The 18,317-nt window shown below is 36.8% G+C and overlaps 1 protein-coding gene across 10 annotated transcripts in view; it reads left to right on the forward strand.

The window, feature by feature from the left end:
• The first annotated feature begins 2,455 nt into the window (after positions 1 to 2,455).
• herc1 (HECT and RLD domain containing E3 ubiquitin protein ligase family member 1) overlaps positions 2,456 to 18,317 on the forward strand; it is a 159,237-nt gene continuing 143,375 nt past the window's right edge. For all 10 annotated transcript variants that reach the window (XM_062030430.1, XM_062030431.1, XM_062030432.1 and 7 more), the window contains exon 1: positions 2,456 to 2,733. The gene's annotated coding sequence lies outside the window, so the exon portion shown is untranslated. The remainder of the gene's footprint in view (positions 2,734 to 18,317) is intronic.

The following is an 18,317-nucleotide window of genomic DNA, read 5'->3' on the forward strand; positions in this document are numbered from 1 at the left end:
GAGACTGTTTCTACAAACATTTGTGAAAGAATGGGTCGCTCTCAGGAGCTTAGTGATTTCCAGCATGTGACCTTCCAATTAGCCCACGTACAGTACGCAGAGAGCTTATGGAATGGGTTTCCATGGCCGAGCAGTTGCATCCAAGCCATACATCACCAAGTCCAATGCAAAGCGTCGGATACAGTGGTGTAAAGCACGTCGCCACTGGACTCTAGAGCAGTGGAGACGTGTTCTCTGGAGTGATGAATCACACTTTTCCATCTGGCAATCTGATGGAGTTTGGAGGTTGCCAGGAGAACGGTACATTTCGGACTGTTTTGTGACATTTGGTGGAGGAGGAATTATGGTGTGGGGTTGTTTTTCAGGAGTTGGGCTTGGCCCCTTAGTTCCAGTGAAAGGAACTTTGAATGCTCCAGGATACCAAAACATTTTGGACAATTCCATGCTCCCAACCTTGTGGGAACCGTTTCGAGCGGGCCCCTTCTTCTTCCAACATGACTGTGCACCAGTGCACAGTCAGTCCAGAGGAGTTGAAGCTGTAATAGTTGCAAATGGTGGACCGACATCATATTGAACTCTATGGGTTAGGAATGGGATGGCACTTCAAGTTCATATGTGAGACAAGGCAGGTGGCCAAATACTTTTAGCAATATAGTGTAACTTAAAAATAAAGACAATTTCAGATTGTTTTCTTTGTTTAAAAATAGAACAAACACAATCTGAAGACATACAAATCATAATGTTTTTGTTTTTTTACGCTTACATGTTGCTGTTCATAGTAGACTTCTATCTTCTTTTGTCGTGATTTATAATTTCTGAATAAATGATGTGATAATGTTCATCAGTCAAATAGGTGAGTCTGGCAGAGTTTTAAAATGCTCTTATTGGTGTAACATTTTAATCTATCAGAAGATGTAATAAATAGTAATATCAAAATCCAATTACAGGATGTTATTAATGTAATTTACCAATTTTCCTCAACTGATGTACTAGCATCATGTGGTTTATTCTGTACATGTGTAGCATCATTTACAACAAAACTTGTGAATTTGGACTCATTTCATGAATCACACATGAAGTTAGAAGGCGATGCATGTTATTTCAGCATATTTATGTTTGCCAGATAATGTGTCCCTAGATCTTAACCGGGCACACTTCTGCGGCAGGGGATACCATAAATTGCTATTGCGACATCCAGTGTAACCATTTAGAAGAGCAGTTTCTTTCGTTAAAAAATTTCAGCTAATTTTTATACTTACCAAAATCATCTAGCGGGCCAGATAAAACCTGTTCAGTGCAGTGTCCAGTGGTATACAACATTTATTTTGCAATAACACTGGTTGATTTGTTTTGCTATGAAGTTAGTGAATCGTTTTTTTTTCAACTCACTGAACTGTTTCGGATTGTGTTGTTCTAAAAAAATATTATCTTCCCTGAATCGTATCGGCAACCACAAATTCGAATAGTTGTTAAAATGAACCATGGGAAAACCTACTGAGTATCATGGATGATGCCAGGCACCCTCTGCATACTGTTATCAGTAGCCAGAGGAGCCTGTTCAGTGCTAGACTGCTTCATCCAAAGTGCAGGACTAATAGACTAAAAACTCCTTTGTCCCACACGCCATCAGACTGTACAACTTCTCTCTGGGGGGTAGGGGGGAAATAGGATGACAGGGGATGCAAAACAATTTTTAAAAAATTAAAAAGTGCAAAACATTTTCATAACATGGTCACTACTGCCTAGTTTCTCTAGTTATATTCTTATTTTTACTGTTATATTTGTATTCTTATTGTTGCTTTTTATTTTTATTTCTTATGGCTATATTTTCTATTTTATTTCCATTTATACCCCCATTATTTACTTTTTACTTTTTAAATTCGTTCTCAATTCTGTACACTGCTGCTGGAATTTTAATTTTCCTGAGGGAACTCTCCTGAAGGAATCAATAAAGTACTGTAACCTATTTTTATGGACTTGCCTCTTTGTGATGTTAAGTTCCTGTTATAAGCTGTCATATAGTATATGCCTATCCATCTATCTATCCATTATGACCTTAATAAAAATAGCTTTTTCTGAAAGATAGAAGAACAATGATTGTTGTAGCAACAGTATCAAACCCGTACGCACACAACAAACTAAAGATGACAGTTTTTTTTTTTTAAACATTTTTTTTAATTTTCTAAACCTTTATTTATAATATGCAACATTTACATACAATCAAAACAAGTACAGAAACAGTACAAAAACAGTACAAAACAGCACCAGGGGGTTGTAAACTCAACAAAGTAACTAAAATAGAATGCAAAATATATACATGTATATGTAACAAAATGTAAAGCCATAGGCTCACACAAGTTCCATAAATAATCCAAATTTGGAACACAGCATCATAGTTTTCAGCTGAAGATGACAGTGGGGGGTGGGTTGAGGCAGGTGTCTACGTCACAGCCCCTGGCCGGGCGGAGGCTTGGCTCTGAGGGGCTGAGCCTGAGCCACAGCCATAACTGAGCGGTCTGCTCCACAGTTCACACACTGCAGTGGGAGAGACGCGTACGGAGGGATGGACATCAATGCATGGCCCTTTCTCCACTCACAGTACACTTAGCGGAAGCCTGTGGGATCTCGACTGGACGCTTGGTGTCGACACAATGAAGCAGTGTCACGTATTGGTGTAAAAAACAACATAAAGGAGGAGGAAGAAAAGGAGAAGGCCTTTGACAGTTGCTGGTGGTAAGCGAGCTTTTGTCTGCTAACGTCTGCAAAGCTAACTAGCCATGAGGCAGCGGGGAGCACAACTAAAATGGTGGTTGGAATTCATCAGTTTGTTTGTATGTATCCTAACTTTTTTGTGACAACTTGTTCATTGCTAGTCATGCCTGCACGCATGGGTGTTGGCTACCTCTCTGCTCGCTGAGGCGGTTTTTTTTTTTGCACTGCTAGCTCGGTGACGTAGGGGAACTTAGCTCACGTTAGCTAACGTAAACATTAGCATGAGTTGACAGTCGGCTTACTGGGTTTCCCCAGACAAAGCGTGTCACTTCTGTCACAATAAGCAGACTTCCGAATGTAAATAATGTGGACGCGTCCTGTTTTGATGCCACCCGTGATTTAGAAAGCTGTTAGTTTTAAACGACACCATGTCAAACATCCAACTAGCAAGCCACCAACCGTCTTAGCTACCTTGTGCAATTTTATATTGTTGACGTTAGCCACGAGTCTTACAACCCTTGAACCCGAACAAGTGTTATGTGGAGCATTGCCCACTACTGATGCGTTGAGTGACCCCATTGGTTTGTTGCATTATTATTACCGTTCACTTTCCTGTCTAAACTATAGCAAAACTAGCAATTGGATGGGACCAATTCTTATTGATGTGAGTTAAAGTTAAAAGTTAAAGTACCACTGATAGTCACACACACACTAAGTGTGGTGAAATTACCCTCTGCATTTGACCCATCCCCTTGTTCCACCCCCTGGAAGGTGAGGGGAGCAGTGAGCAGCAGCAGTCAGAAATATTTTGGTGATTTAAACCCCAATTCCAACCCTTGATGCTGAGTGCCAAGCAGGGAGGTAATGGGTCCCATTCTTATAGTCTTTGGTATGACTCGGCCGGGGTTTGATCTCACGACCTATCAATCTCAGGGGACACTCTAACCACAAGGCCACTGAGCAGGTCACATAGGATTCTCTTAAAGTAATTTGGAGTGAAAATTAAATTAATTATACCAATGCAATTCCACTGTACGTGTTTCCTTTTTACCTTTTATAAAAAGTAAAATGTACAGTATATGCAGTGGCACTTCGGTGTTGATTATTAATCCATCCATTTCAAAGGGTCAGCAGAAACTGAATTGTATGAAAACCATAAATAATTTTATCAAATTTCATCATCATCATTTATTTTTATTCCTTTCATGAAAATGCATATATACAAGCCATATACAGTTGACAACAGTGTTTCCCATAAACTGCCAAGATACCTGTGGTGGTGGGGGCGTGGCTATGGGCGTGGTCACTATGACATCTTCGAGTAATTTGCATAATTTACTACAATGATATGATTTTCTCTAAAAAGGCTAAAAAAATGTATACTTACTAATTAATAATAACAGTTTTGTTTTAAACGTCCATCCATCCATCCATCCATTTTACAATATAATTACAACACTTTATGTACATATTTATATACAGATTTGAACAATAAGTTATTCACTGAAATATGTTTATTAATTGTGGTTCTTACAAAAAATATATCTTATAAAATATAAAAGCTAAAATGTCTCTTAAAGCTCTGCCCCTTTAATTAGTGCATACTAAATAATTTAACTTTAGCCTACTACTACAACCATATTATTTACCAGCAACATAAAGTGAAACAGAGGCAGAGGTGCCCTGCCACAGTCAGTCAACCTCCTCCGCCTCCTCCTGCTGCTGCTGACCAGGTCGCACTGGAGCTAGTCTCGCTCGCCAGACCCTCCTCCAGAGAAGAGGGAGACACTGGAGCTAATAAAAGCTGGACGCGCTAATCGGCCGCAATCGCGATCATCACACACACGCGGTCCCATACAGCACCTATACAACACTGCTGGCGCATCTTCTTGCTCCGACTCTTTCACTCGCCATGCTCACAAAGTCGCGTTAGTTAGTCTGTATTAAAAGAGAAGCTTCAGGTGTGTATTGCTGGACAGAAGAGGAGCGCTGCCACCACTCGTTGTCATCCAGATAAGGTGCATTGGCTTGGCTTGGCTTGCCTCGCCTCTTTTTGTTAGTTTTTACTTGAAACTATATTACAATATTTTACAAAAGTAACAAATAAACAGAAAACTTGAACTTCAACTTGTTTGCCAAGACGTCTTACCCTCGTATTTTGATCCAGTCGGTCCGTTCTTCTTTTACTTCGTCGTCATAGTCTTCTTCTTCTTCTTCTGGCCCACCAGGTGAATTAAGTGCTATTGGCGGAGTTACAATGCATAGTAGGCTACCGCCACCTACTGCACCGGAATTGTAACTACAAGCTACATTCACAGACAGAGTCCCATTGCTTTTATGAGCGGTCGGGCGAGTCAAAAGCCGAAAAATCTATTTGTGGCGGACGTAATTCTTTCGTGGCGGGCCGCCACAAATAAATGAATGTGTGGGAAACACTGTGACACTTTCATTGTTTTTTATTTCTTATACATTTCCATGATCAGAAAGGAGCAGATGGAAGAATACTATTCTTATATTTATCTGCCCCCTTTTAACACAAATTATTTTAGATGACTTTATCACTGTTCCCTCCACCAACACCCCAACTCCAACATACTTTTAATTTTCGTTTAAGCATTTTCAAAATGACACGTCCAATCAAAATTAAAAATCAGTTTGATATAATTCCACTTGTCTCTTTTTGTAACTCTTATTAAATTCAAAGATATTCTTGCAACTTTTTAAGTCTTTGTCTAGAGAATTCCATGCTTTCACACCAGCAACAGACAAGCATATTTGCTTCAACTTTGTTCGCACTCTTGGATGTTTAAAATCATACGGCCTTCTGTGGTTCTCATCTTTAGACGTGAACACAAATAACTTTTGTAAGTCCTTCGGAAGAACTTTATTTCTAGCTTTGAACATCACTAATAGAGTATGCAATTCTACAATGTCTTTTAGTTTTAATAATCCTGACCTAATGAAGAGTGTATTTGTGTGGTCTCTATATCAGGGGTCCCCAAACTTTTTGACTCGGGGGCCGCATTGGGTTAAAACAATTTGGCCTGGGGCTGTATGTGTGTATGTATAATATATATATATATATATATATATATATATATATATATATATATATATATATATATATTAGGGCTGCAACAACTAATCGATTATTAAAATAGTTGCCGATTAATTTAGTCATCGATTCGTTGGATCTATGCTATGCGCATGCGCAGAGGTTTTTATTTTTAATTTTTTTTATACATTTATTTTTTTTATTTTTTTAATAAACCTTTATTTATAAGCTGCAGCATTTACAAACAGCTGAGAAACAATAATCAAAATAAGTATGGTGCCAGTATGCTGTTTTTTTTTTCAATAAAATACTGGATAGGATTAGGGCTGGGCGATATGACTAAAAAATTTATCACGATGTAAGTGTTTCATATCAGTCGATATCGATAATTATTGATAAAACATACAAAAAAACCTATTCTAAATAAAGACCAGGAGAAAAAAGGCTGAATTTAAATACTTTTATTTTAAATATAACCTTTAACCTTTAGAACGAGGTCAGCATTATGAAAAACAGTCAAATAAATGAAACTGGTCGATGTGCAAATATTGACATTAAATAAATGCTTAATCCAACAAAATGTGCAAAGTATTGTAATTAAGAAATTAGTAGTGTACAACTCAGACTTTAAAGCCATATTGGTAACAATATATGCAAATAAATAACAGTCACATTAAGCAAGCAGAAACAAACATGTCTTACAGAATATTGTAAACATCGGAATAAACTTGCGTCGAACATCTGTGACAAAACAAACCTGTTACCCTCTTCAGTCATTTATGGAAAAATCAAACCAACTTCAGTATCTCCTTTTCCACAGATTCCCTGCACATTGTGTAAAGCTTAGGAATAGCTGTCTTGGAAAAGTGCTTTCGGCCAGGTAGAACATAACGGGGGTCGAGCACGTGTATGAGATTCTTGTACCCAGACTTCTCAACTATGCTGAGCGGTAGCATGTCCTTCGCTAATTGATACACTACTGCATCCGTTATTTCTTTATAACGTTTTGAATTTTTGTCGTATGGCACTGCTGCCGAGTAATACTGTCTGCGGCAACAACAGACCACCATCGAAACGATGGTGGTCTGTTGTTGCCGCTTCGGTACTGTTCCACTTGCACCGGCTGATGTAGATGGTTGTGGCTGTTTGATACTGCTGTACTCCAGCGGGTGAGAGCGGCTCAGGTGGTAAAATAAGTTTGTCGTGTTCCCAGACTTGGTCGGGACGACGACCTTGCAAAGTTTGCAGACAGTATTACTCTGATTCGTATCGGATTTAAAAAAAATCCAAAATACTGCCAAACTGGTGACGTGACGTTTCCTTTTTTATTTACAATTTCCTCTCGTGCTGCCGCACTCATATTCCCATTTCGTTTCACTCCTCGTCGTCAGCTAGCCGTTGTTGCTTTTTTTTTTTTTTTCCTGTTAGCATTTCCCAGAATGCCTTGCGGTTCAGGCTCGGCCGTGATAGGCCGAGAGGCCAAAACCCTTCCTCTGCCTACACCCCCCAGAATGCCGTGTGGTTCCGGCTCCGCCTTTCTTACTATTTTTTTCTAACAGAACTCAGTGAAATTATCGAACGTTCTATCGACCCCATTTTCTATTGATATTGATCACATGTCTATCGCGATATATATTGTTATTGTTTTATCGCCCAGCCCTAGATAGGATAGAAATGTAGTTTGTCTCTTTTATCCGATTATTAATCGAAGTAATAATCGACAGATTAATCGATTATCAAATTAATCGTTAGTTGCAGCCCTAATATATATATATATATATATATATATATATATATATATATATATATATATATATATATATATATATAATATATTAGAGATGTCCGATAATATCGGCCGATAAATGCTTTAAAATGTAGTATCGGTATCGTTTTTTTAATTATCGGTATCGTTTTTTTGTTTTGTTTTTTTTTTAAATTAAATCAACATAAAAAACACAAGATACCACTTACAATTAGTGCACAAACCCAAACCAACCCTCCCTCTCCCATTTACACTCATTCACACAAAAGGGTTGTTTCTTTCTATTATTAATATTGTGGTTCCTACATTATATATCAACACAGTCTGCAAGGGATACAGTCTGTAAGCACACATGATTGTGCGTGCTGCTGGTCCACTAATAGTACTAACCTTTAACAGTTAATTTTACTCATTTTCATTAATTACTAGTTTCTATGTAACTGTTTTTATATTGTTTTACTTTCTTTTTTATTCAAGAAAATGTTTTTAATTTATTTATCTTATTTTATTTTATACATTTTTAAAAAAAGGACCTTATCAACACCATACCTGGTTGTCCAAATTAGGCATAGTAATGTGTTAATTCCACGACTGTGTATATCGGTATCGGTTGATATCGGTATCGGTAATTAAAGAGTTGGACACTATCTTAATATCGAATATCGGCAAAAAGCCATTATCGGACATCCCTAATATAAATATATATATATATATAAACCCCGTTTCCATATGAGTAGGGAAATTGTGTTAGATGTAAATATAAACGGAATACAATGATTTGCAAATAATTTTCAACCCATATTCAGTTGAATATGCTACAAAGACAACATATTTGATGTTCAAACTGATAAACTTTTTTTTTTTTGCAAATAATCATTAACTTTAGAATTTGATGCCAGCAACACGTGACAAAGAAGTTGGGAAAGGTGGCAATAAATACTGATAAAGTTGAGGAATGCTCATCAAACACTTATTTGGAACATCCCACAGGTGAACAGGCAAATTGGGAACAGGTGGGTGCCATGATTGGGTATAAAAGTAGATTCCATGAGATGCTCAGTCATTCACAAACAAGGATGGGGCGAGGGTCACCACTTTGTCAACAAATGCGTGAGCAAATTGTTGAACAGTTTAAGAAAAACCTTTCTCAACCAGCTATTGCAAGGAATTTAGGGATTTCACCATCTACGGTCCGTAATATCATCAAAGGGTTCAGAGAATCTGGAGAAATCACTGCACGTAAGCAGCTAAGTCCGTGACCTACGATCCCTCAGGCTGTACTGCATCAACAAGCGACATCAGTGTGTCAAGGATAACACCACATGGGCTCAGGAACACTTCAGAAACCCACTGTCAGTAACTGCAGTTGGTCGCTACATCTGTAAGTGCAAGTTAAAACTCTCCTATGCAAGGCGAAAACCGTTTATCAACATTATCAACAACACCCAGAAACGCCGTCGGTTTCGCTGGGCCTGAGCTCATCTAAGATGGACTGATACAAAGTAGAAAAGTATTCTGTGGTCTGACGAGTCCACATTTCAAATTGTTTTTGGAAACTGTGGACGTCGTGTCCTCCGGACCAAAAAGGAAAAGAACCATCCGGATTGTTATAGGCGCAAAGTTGAAAAGCCAGTATCTGTGATGGTATGGGGGTGTATTAGTGCCCAAGACAGGGGTAACTTACACATCTGTGAAGAAGCTATTAATGCTGAATGGTACATACAGGTTTTGGAGCAACATATCTTGCCATCCAAACAATGTTACCATGGACGCCCCTGCTTATTTCAGCAAGACAATGCCAAGCCAGGTGTTACATTAACGTGGCTTTATAGTAAAAGAGTGCGGGTACTAGACTGGCCTGCCTGTAGTCCAGACCTGTCTCCCATTGAAAATGTGTGGCGCATTATGAAGCCTAAAATACCACAACGGAGACCCACGGACTGTTGAACAACTTAAGCTGTACATCAAGCAAGAATGGGAATTAATTCCACCTGAGAAGCTTAAAAAATGTGTCTCCTCAGTTCCCAAACGTTTACTGAGTGTTGTTAAAAGGAAAGGCCATGTAACACAGTGGTGAACATGCCCTTTCCCAACTACTTTGGCACGTGTTGCAGCCATGAAATTCTAAGTTAATTATTATTTGCAAAAAAAAAAAAAAGTTTATGAGTTTGAACATCAAATATCTAGTCTTTGAAGTGCATTCAATTGAATACGGGTTGAAAAGGATTTGCAAATCATTGTATTAAATGATAAATGGGTTATACTTGTATAGCGCTTTTCTACCTTCAAGGTACTCAAAGCGCTTTGACAGTATTTCCACATTTACCCATTCACACACACATTCACACACTGATGGCGGGAGCTGCCATGCAAGGCGCTAACCAGCAGCCATCCGTCTAACACAATTTCCCAACTCGTATGGAAACGGGGTTTGTGTATATATATATATATATATATATATATATATATATATATATATATATATATATATATATATATATATATATTCACGATTCGATTCAAAATCGATTTTTTTCCGATTCAAAACAATTCTCTATTCATTCAATACATAGGATTTCAGCAGGATCTACCCCAGTCTGCTGACATGCAAGCAGAGTAGTAGATTTTTGTAAAAAGCTTCTATAATTGTAAAGGACAATGTTTTATCAACTGATTGCAACAATGTAAATTTGTTTTTAACTTTTAAATGAACCAAAAATATGACTTATTTTATCTTTGTGAAAATATTGGACACAGTGTGTTGTCAAGCTTATGAGATGCGATGCAAGTGTAAGCCACTGTGACACTATTGTTCTTTTTTCTTTTTTTTTTTATAAATGTCTAATTTTTAATCACTGCTATGTTGAAATTGTAACTAATATTGATACTGTTGTTGATAATATTCATTTTTGTTTCACTACTTTTGGTTTGTTCTGTGTCGTGTTTGTGTCTCCTCTCAATTGCTCTGTTTATTGCAGTTCTGAGTGTTGCTGGGTCGGGTTTGGTTTTGGAATTGGATTGCATTGTTATGGTATTGCTGTGTATTGTTTTGTTGGATTGCTTAGTAAAAAAAATAAAAATACAAATAAAAATTGATTAAAAAAAAAAAGAGAATCGATTCTGAATCGCACAACGTGAGAATCGCGATTCGAATCCGAATCGATTTTTTCCCACACCCCTAATAAATATATATATATATATATATATATATATATATATATATATATATATATATATATATATATATATATCCAGTGTTTCCCATAAACTGCCAAGATACCTGTGGCGGTGGGGGCGTGGCTATAGGCGTGGTCACCATGACATCATCAAGTATTTTGCATAATTTACTACAATGATATGATTTTCTCTAAAAAGGCTAAAAAAATGTATACTTACTAATTAATAACAGTTTTGTTTTAAACGTCCATCCATCCATCCATTTTACAATATAATTACAACACTTTATGTACATATTTATATACAGATTTGAACAATAAGTTATTCACTGAAATATATTTATTAATTGTGGTTCTTACAAAAAATATATCTTATAAAATATAAAAGCTAAAATGTCTCATAAAGCTCTGCCCCTTTAATTAGTGCATACTAAATAATTTAACTTTAGCCTACTACTACAACCATATTATTTACCAGCAACATAAAGTGAAACAGAGGCAGAGGTGTCCTGCCACAGTCAGTAACAAATAAACAGAAAACAGTAGTGGTGGTAGATAGACACAGAGCTTCATCAAACATCTGATCCACTGAACAAAGAGCTCCAAAAATCTTGAACTTTAGACTGCCATCAGTTTTACTCTCTACACTTAACCATGTGTTTCCTACTGCCTGCAGACTTTGCACCCTTTGTTATATACACATGTTGTGTTTCTAATATAAATACATTTAATAAAGTCAAATGCAAATAAGGCAAAAAGAGAAGTATCCTACACTTCTCTTTTGTAAAGTAAATCTGAACAGCCGATATGGGCATCTACATCAACTATATGATTTGCCTGAGAAGCTGGAGAGGACAAAAAAATAAATAAATAAATAAATAAAAAATTGTATTTATTTTTTTATTTGTGGTAGACGTAATTCTTTCGTGGCGGGCCGCCACAAATAAATGAATGTGTGGGAAACACTGATATATATATAAATATATATATATTAGATATATACAGCGCACTTTCCACGCACGTGTGATGTCACGTTATTGATGAGAAAATGCATTTTCAGACAATATGATTTGCCTGAGCGGCTAGGAGACACCATGAGTAGCAAGTGGTACAAAGTGGATAAGAAAAGACAGAAAAAAATAAAAACAATTTTTAAAATTTTATTTATTTATTTTTTTAATACTTGGGACTTCACGCGGGCCTGATTTTGGACGCTGGCCGTAGTTTGGGGACCCCTGCTCTATATTCTACTGTAAAAATGATACGAATTGCTCTTTTCTGTGAAATAAATTTAAGAAATAATTTTACTCAAATGGCACCAGGCACCAACATGTTAACATAAAACACTTTTAAAGAAGCTCTATTATGCAAAACCAACTTTCTCTTACCCGTCGGTATTTCCTTTTGTGTATTTAGGATCTACATAAATCCCGAAAATTTGAAATCAGACCATGGAGGCATCAGGAAAATATTTATAAAACAATTTTACCTTCCTTCATACTTCCGGGAAACGAGCTGTTTGGAATTTGCCCCATTGATGACGTCAGCGGATTATCCATATATGGTAGAGATTTACCCTAAGTGCTTTGCGTAAATCCTCCATTGTAGTCCTCGCTGTAGTCAACAAGATCCTTCTTTTTCATTTTTATCTTGTTGTGGGACAGACTGGACATGCATCCTTTGCAGTTGCCATTTCTAATACAAAGTATCATATAGTTTGAACTTAATCTGTCAGTATACCTGCTATGGAAGCGCAAAAAACTACAACAAACATGGCGGGGAATAGATGCTGTGGAGCCACATAAATAAGACCGCCCACAAAATGGCGCATCATGATGGCGACGGTCAGAAAGTGACTTAAAAACGGTCCGTAAAACATAATTTTTTAAACCAAAGAACCACCATTACATGCTATGTAGTACACAAGGAAGTGTTTATTGGTAGGGAAAAAAAATCATAATGTGACCCCTTTAAAGTTGCTATATGTCACCGGCTCAAAATGAAATAGTTTTAGACCAATAAATTTATACTGCCGACGGCCAGCATTGTAATGTTACCAATAGTGGTCTAAGATAAATTATTTAATAAACAAATGTCTATATTTGTCACAATTAGAAGTTAAACATATTCACTTTTTACTTTATTTGCTTAAAGTTCTTAATTGAATTCAGTCGTGTTTTTTACATTCTTTACCAAAGTGCTGATTTTCTTTGGTCACATTATGGCTTATTTTGCAGTGGTGCTCAAAAAAGCACAGGGACTTGTGGTGTAACTGCATTTGTTAGCAAATAACTACAGAGTTAACTGTTGATGACCTAATAGAGATTGGCTTCTGAGTTGAGAGCAGGCTGACACAGGCACGTTTTGTAAAAAAGGTGTTGGACTCATGTAGTGTATTAATAACACGACAAGGCTGACTCAACATTGATTGATTGATAAGTTTATTGACATCTTAAATAATTGAATCCATTGCACGGATTTCTTTGTTATGGCACTTGATTTTGTGAAATATTGTAAGTTTTGCTTTATTAATACATCACTCTTAGGTGCAGGATTAACTAGCAATCATCGGCATAATGATAGTCTTACATGCCACAATCATACATACATTTAGAATTTGTGCTTAAGTTGTGAGTAATGTATGCACTTAAAGTACTGTATTGTGGGCAGAATAATGACACATAATTGTTCTAGGGGCAAAGAAAATAGTCTGTTAGGTGCACAATGTTTGACTGTCTGATAACAAAGACGGCGTTCAAGAACAAAGACATTTTGCCAAAACAAACCAGTTTGTTAGGTGCGATGTTTGGCTGTACGATGGTGGAGACCACATTTGACAACCAAGACATTCTTGGATATAATTTCCGTTAAAAACCAAGGTGCCACTACATACTTAAAAGTAAAAAGAAGGAATCAATTATTAAAGAAGCAAAGCAGTTCTGTAGCGCGTTTCATCTATATGCAGCAGTACGGCTTAGTCTCTAACCATGGCACAGCTGAGTTCACTACCATCTGTAGTTTTTACAGTATGTTGTTTATAATAATTTATTTTAACAGTCATTATGTCACACTCAGTAAGAAAATAAGAATACTGCAAGTAATCATTTCAAACACAGTACACATGTATTTTTCATTAGTATTTTTGACCATTGTAATTAAAAAGTCAATGTTTGGATTTTTCTAAATAAGTAAACAAACAATACAGATAAAATAGACTCTCAATGTTTATTAGGAAAAAGTGCATTTAAAAAATATTGAACATTTTGAAGTCCAGTTTTTCCCCCAGTTGGAAAAACTGGATCCAGAATTGTATTTTATTTTTTGCCACTGTAAATATGTCATACTGGCTCTTTCGTTTTTGTTAATAGGCTAATCTTTGTCATTCGGGTTGAAGCCAAACTATTCCCAGAACAATCATCTTTTTTCCTACTATTTTTTGTTACCCTGCGATGTTTTTCACTAGCGTGTCGCTACTAGTGTGTCGCTACTAGCGTGTCGCTACTAGCGTGTCGCTACTAGCGTGTCGCTACTAGCGTGTCGCTGTCGCTACTCCTTGTGTGTGTAAGCAGCCCCGCCTCCACTTAAAGAGACAAAGATTGTGGATGAATGACAAGAGGGTTTACTCCATTCATTTAATTATGCTATTGAACAAGCAAGCTCTGGTACGAGGGGAAATGCACAGAGTGAAACCTTTTGCACCCTGTTTAGAAGCAAGTTACAGAGAAACCAAACACACACAAACATTAACAATTTATCGATGCCGGCAAAGTTATCTGGTTAATTTTCATTTGTCGTTTGATTAATTGACTTCCGATTATCGGCCCAGGCCTACATGCACCCCTGTTGACAACATTACATTTGCAGAAAAAGAAGAAAGTCCGCACAGAGAGTTTATGTTGAAAAGTCAAATTTTTTTTTTGATTGATTGAGTTTTGTATTTATAAAGTATATGGAGTGAAGTATATTATTAGTAAGCTGAATGTTCGAGAAGAAACCAGTTTTACTATATGAGATGATGCCTGAATACGTCCCGTGTGTGTAACGTAATATTTATCAAACTTGATATTGTATTCAAAATAGATTGAACATAATAAGTCTGTATTTTGTCAGTCATAAGTAGACAACAACAACAAAGGTGGGAGATAATATAAAAATGCCTGCGGTGAAGCTGGTACCCCCTTGTCTTTGGAAATATTAAAATACCACTGCTGTTTGTTAGTATCGTAAATATTTTCATTTGTGCTGTAAAGGCTTTTAAGTAAGGCTGCAACGAACGACTATTTTGACAGCCGACTAGTCATAGACTATCTTAACCATTAGTTGACTAATTGGATTATGAGGCGTACACCGGGGTTGCGCGGTATAGACAATATACAATATAAATAATAAATAAAGCCCTTTTAATACTATCGCGTTATCGTGATAATGCATGTTGAGGACACATTTTAGCTGTCCTCCAAATTTGACAGCAACAAGCGCTTGAAGGCGTTTCCAACGCAATGTAGCGTGATTGCTAATAAGTTAGCGGCTCATGTCCCACCTCCACTGAGGTTGCAAATAAACCATGTTTCTTACAAGAGTCAATATCACTTGAGCACCAGAGGACACGGAGTAGCTGAACTTGCTCACTACACACCTTAGGAGGATACACAAATGCATAGCTAACAACTAAGCGAGAGCTTTTGAGTTTAAACAGGAGTGGGTGAAATGATACAATTTGCAACAGTAACCGTTCCAGGTGGGGAAATTATAGAATATTTGATGCATCACAATTGGAACGTTGAAGATTCTGAATCAGTGGATGCATTTCCAAATATTGATTCATTATGTATGTTAAATGAAGTAATATAGATGGTTTGGTGCGGTAAGACATGGAGGAAGTAGGAGAAGACAAGCTATGCTAGCTGCGGCGCTAAGCCAGCATAGAGATGTGAAGTACTGAAACAAGAAAATAATAAAGGCTTTGTACACTTCAACAGAAGTATAACTGGAACCACGTGACAGCAGGTAGTAGTAACCAGCTAAGAAGAGGAAATTATTAAATAGATTAATAAGTAAGGAGCATAAAAAATCTATACACACAGTACGACAACACGTCTGTCAGCCATAGATAGGTAGACAGTAGATACGACACATCTCTTTGAGCTGCAAGTTTATAACGACTGCGGGCCAAATGTCTGGCTATTCTCTGCTTTTAGAAGGCACAAAAAAAAAACAGAATGCATGCTTGCCAAGTAAAACAGTTTATTTATTTTATCACTTAGCAGGCAACTACAGTCTTCAGAGGAGGAGCCTTTTGTATGTGTTTATTAATTAAATATAATACATTTATAGTAGAAGTTTGCATGTTCTCCCCGTGACTGTGTGGGTTCCCTCCGGACATCCCGGTTTCCTCCCACCGCCAAAGACATGCACCTGGGCATAGGTTGATTGGCAACACTAAATTGGCCCTAGTGTGTGAATGTGAGTGTGAATGTTGTCTGTCTATATGTGTAGGCCCTGCGATGAGGTGGCGGGGTGAACCTCGCCTTCCGCCCGAATGCAGCTGGGATAGGGTCCAGCACCCCCTGCAACCCCGAGAGGGACAAGCGGTAGAAAATGGATTGATGGACATTTATAGTATTTAATACTTATATACAATATAATAATAGTAAACAATGTAATAATGATACACAATTTAATAATTAAAGATGCATAAATAATCGATTTACAATCAAATCTAGGCCCTGAATCGCAATCGAATCGTCAGGTGCTCAGAGATTTCCTCCTAATGATAACGATACCAAGTATCAATCTACAGTGATTAGACTGTTATTTTAAATAACATCTTTTTTGTTATTGTTATTGATTACAAACTCAAGAAATAAAAGCCAATAGAAGTTTTTGCTTTTATTTAGTTATTGTGCACTATTGACTTTATTGTAAATGTTGCCTGAAATAAAAGAGAAGAAAATAACAATCATATTATTTATTGTTATTATTACACCTCCATCCTGTGTTTTGTCTGATTACAGTTGTAATCAAAAATGTCATTTAATTATTCTGGGGAAAAAAGTGTGAACATTGGTATGGTTAATTCTGCCTCTGTAACCACTTGGTATTGAAAGGATTAATACCCAAATTTGTATTATCTTCAAAAAGTGCAAGCTAACTGTTTACTCGAGGAGAGTCAGAGGGCCCTTTGACGGCGACAAATTTTATCATCGATTTTTGCAGACAATGTTGGTGAATCGTTGTACCCCTACTTTTTTAAGTAATTAAAAAAAATGGATCAGTCATGTCACACAGTCTAAATCTCATCAGATTGATCTTAAACATTTGTGCAATTAAAAAATATTTTTCATGCATCCAAATCTTTGCAAATAAACATTTGTACAGCACAAACCAGTACAAATGTTTGAGACAAGTTTGGAGAGATTGGGTCAGGAGGGGTGGCTGATCATGCCATGCCTATGAATAATAAAACAGTAAAAGCATTAAAACCATAATAGCACAAATGTATTTTTAACAACACAAACCAGAACACACATCCCACGGACATGTGGGACAATTTTGGAGAGATTTGGACGAGGAGGGTGAGTGCTAGTGACATCGTGTTTGAGTAATAAAACAGTAAAAGCAATAAAGGGACCCTATTATGCGGAACAAACTTTTTTTTTTTTTTTTCCTGTTGGCACCTGTTTTTTTATGTATTTGTGATAACTTATTCCCCTTGCCCCCTTAACTTGTAAAACAGCACAATTTTAACATGCAACATGGCTTTTAAAAAGAAAAAAAACTTTTGATTTATAAATATTGTATGAAAAGCAATACAATAAAGTTTACTACAAACAGCTACAGTAGTTTTATGAAATAATGTAATAATGTAAAGCATTTACCTTGGAGAGTGGACTGTACAGTATCTCCTTTGAGCTGCTTCCCTGTCAAACACACCTTAAGCGGCTTCTATTATTTTTTGTGGATAAATGTCCAACGTTGATATATTATCTTAACGTCCTTGGCTGATGTTATTTACTCTCTTTGTCCTTGGCTGGAGTTATTTACTCCTTTTGCTTCAGTATGGTGCAGACTAGCAGTTCTACACTCAAAACTGCCACGCCTTGGTCAGTCATGTTTTTGATTTGTTTCTTTTTAATTCAATTAATTCTCACTCACCTTCACACTAACTTTCCATTTTGATGGTTAAAGTATTGCTAGTGAGTAAAACCAGATGTTTTGGGCCGATCTTATGGGGTTCAATCTGACAATCGCAACGCCAACTATAGGTTGGTGATGCTCTTGATTTAAAAAATGCTGCTCGCAACTTGAAGCATAGCGATTGGTCGAGAGACAGCTTGTATTCCAAAACACTTGGAGAACTCGTAAGTCAAGGTAACACTGTAATACTTTTTGGCCTCTTGTCTAGTTTTGTCTTTTGAAAACTGCATCCAAAGTGGAGAGTTTTAAAAACACTGGATTCAGTGTTTCTGTATGGCCGGGTAAAACTGAGCTTTTTGGTTTGTCATAAAAATGTGTGACATTATCTTATGTTTTTAAACCTTATTGAATAGATCATGGATTTATTGACTTACAAGTGTTTTTAATTTTTGTGTAACACCCACGGGAAATT

This window comes from Entelurus aequoreus, linkage group LG02 (assembly GCF_033978785.1).
Source record: "Entelurus aequoreus isolate RoL-2023_Sb linkage group LG02, RoL_Eaeq_v1.1, whole genome shotgun sequence".
NCBI lineage: Eukaryota > Metazoa > Chordata > Actinopteri > Syngnathiformes > Syngnathidae > Entelurus > Entelurus aequoreus.